The following is a 2333-nucleotide window of genomic DNA, read 5'->3' on the forward strand; positions in this document are numbered from 1 at the left end:
ATACGCTTGTTTAGTTCCATTGACATACTACTTCTGATAAGATAATACTCCATACTACCATACTACCTCTTTCATGATACTCCATACTACTTTTTGTCATACACTTCTTTCTTCTAATCTACATACTACATGCAAGCAAGTTAGGTGCTTGAGAAATTTCATGGCTGTCATCCACATAGTTATATTAGTATTAAATACCCTCTTGATTAATTCCATTGACATACTCCTTCCGTTGATACTCCATACTCGACAAGTACATACTCCATGTAACATGCTTCTCCATCGACTGTACAAGACACACATCATACTCTTCATGACTATGTAGTATATATTCTATGATTTTGTAGTATATAGTACTTGGGAAATATAGCATATATACTATAAAAATTGGAGCATACCGAAATTTTCCTGAAAAATAGAATATGTCCTATGATAATTTTGGAAGTATGAAGTAGATATAATAAAGAGTATGGACGCCAAGATTTGTTTTCCTTTGCAAGTACATGCGATCAAGCAAGCTAGCCCTCATCCAGGATTTTAAAAAAGTAAGCCTTATCCATGCAATCAGATGCGATGCATGCGGCCAAAATATTAGTAGGCTATCCAACTAACCCTGCGTAACTAACTAGACGGTGGGAAATTAATGGATCTTTTTTGATCGCTAACCCGCTTGGCTTGGCTGCGTGAGATGACACATGGCAGACAGAGAGGTAGAAGGTAACTACCACTGCTTGTAGATAAAATTTGTCATATTATATATATATATATATATATATATACATATATATATGGAAAAGCAAACCTATGATGTTTCTTTGTGGAGGTTGCAATCAAGGCCACATGCTCGCATTGGGATATGGTCCAGCTAGTTTCCCTCTTTACATTTCTTGTATTTTAGGTGATTCTCTTTTTTTTCCTCATATAGAGCAAAGTGGTCCACGGTCCCCCCTCGTTAGCCCAATAGGCTCAGTAGTAGGCTGTCAATGCTGGCGCCGCGCAGTCCTCGGCCCACGCGCAAAGGTTCTTGGCCTATGAACGGTTCCGAGTACGAGACGAACAATTCAGACTTGTTTTATTTTGTTTTTGAATAGCTCCTTTTTTTCAGCCGTGCTATGCTCATGGTGTGGGCTGGGCCATTTCCACTCGTTTATCTCTCACTCCTCCATCCCGCCGCCCCATTACTCCCCCCTCCCCCCTCCGTGGCTTGCGAGCTCCCCATTTCCCAGCGAGCCGCGCCGCCCAAACCCTCTCCCGCCCCCATCGCGGTGCTCCCCAAAGGGCTACCTCCATCTTATGCTGCACAAATACCAGCGAGATCTGGGTGGACGGGACACGGGCGATATCGTCATCAACCGCCGCCCCCTGGCGCCTTGTGCGGGGTGAGGGGTGCCGCACCGCCAAGCCACGATCCTCTCTCCTCTCTACCGTGGTGTAAGTGGTGCGGGGAGGCCCGTGCGCCGTCGACGGAGATCTTGCCCGTAAGGTGCCATTTGGCCTACTCCTCGTACTCAGCTCGTTTAAGTGCTGCGATTTCAAAAGCTAGAGATGCATTTTTTTCTAGGGAGTCTGACATGGATTTTACTGCAAGCAATGGGCCTTGGAGATTCCGTCATGCATTGTTTAACAAGCTCAGACCTTGCGTCAATGACAACTGAGAAGGCAGTGTCAAAACTTATCAAAAGGAAACAATTTGTTCTTTCTTGGCCTTTAGTTTGCAAATGCACTTTTGTTGAGATACAGAATGCACGTCAACTGCACAACAAATTATCACGGCTTTCAATTTTCCAATATTTCCACATAATTTTGTTTGTATCATTTAGTTTGCTTTCCCTTTTCCAATCTTGCACGTAATTTTGTTGTCTAATAGATGGGCTGTGAGTTTGGACTTCGCCGTGGCCGCTGCTCATTCCGCCACCGCGCTGCGTGCCCTCACTGCCGACTGCACCCAGTCCGCCTCTGCTGTGTCCTGCGCTGGGTCGGCATCCCATTACCTGCAGGACCATGGCCCTGTGGCGCCGACGTTGTCGACCACAGCAATGCTGACACTGCCCGGGATGTGTACTGGGCTGAGGCTCTGTGATACGAGTAGATCATCCAAGAGGGTTCGCACTTGCACATCAGTGTTCACAAGTATTCCCTCCATAAAGAAATATAAGAGCGTTTAGATTACTAAAGTAGTGATCTCTCTAAATGCTCTTGTATTTCTTTACAGAGAGAGTACTACTAGTATGTTTTAGGTTGTTGTTGCTGCTCCTTCGAGTTGTGATATTTCTGGCGTGATCTCCATCCAGAACCAGGAATGTACATTTGAATTTCTGATTTGAGATGGATCG

The 2333-nt window shown here is 45.0% G+C and overlaps 1 long non-coding RNA gene across 2 annotated transcripts in view; it reads left to right on the forward strand.

Moving 5' to 3' along the window:
- Positions 1-1148: 1148 nt before the first annotated feature.
- Positions 1149-2333, forward strand: part of LOC123159437 (uncharacterized) — a 2492-nt gene continuing 1307 nt past the window's right edge. The window contains exons 1-2 of one of the 2 annotated variants that reach the window (XR_006479696.1): positions 1149-1483; positions 1562-1815. This is a non-coding gene — a long non-coding RNA (uncharacterized lncRNA). Of the gene's footprint in view, positions 1484-1561; positions 1816-2333 lie in introns of those variants that run through there. The other variant, XR_006479695.1, reaches the window with a different exon arrangement.

This window comes from Triticum aestivum, chromosome 7B, assembly GCF_018294505.1.
Source record: "Triticum aestivum cultivar Chinese Spring chromosome 7B, IWGSC CS RefSeq v2.1, whole genome shotgun sequence".
Taxonomy (NCBI): domain Eukaryota; kingdom Viridiplantae; phylum Streptophyta; class Magnoliopsida; order Poales; family Poaceae; genus Triticum; species Triticum aestivum.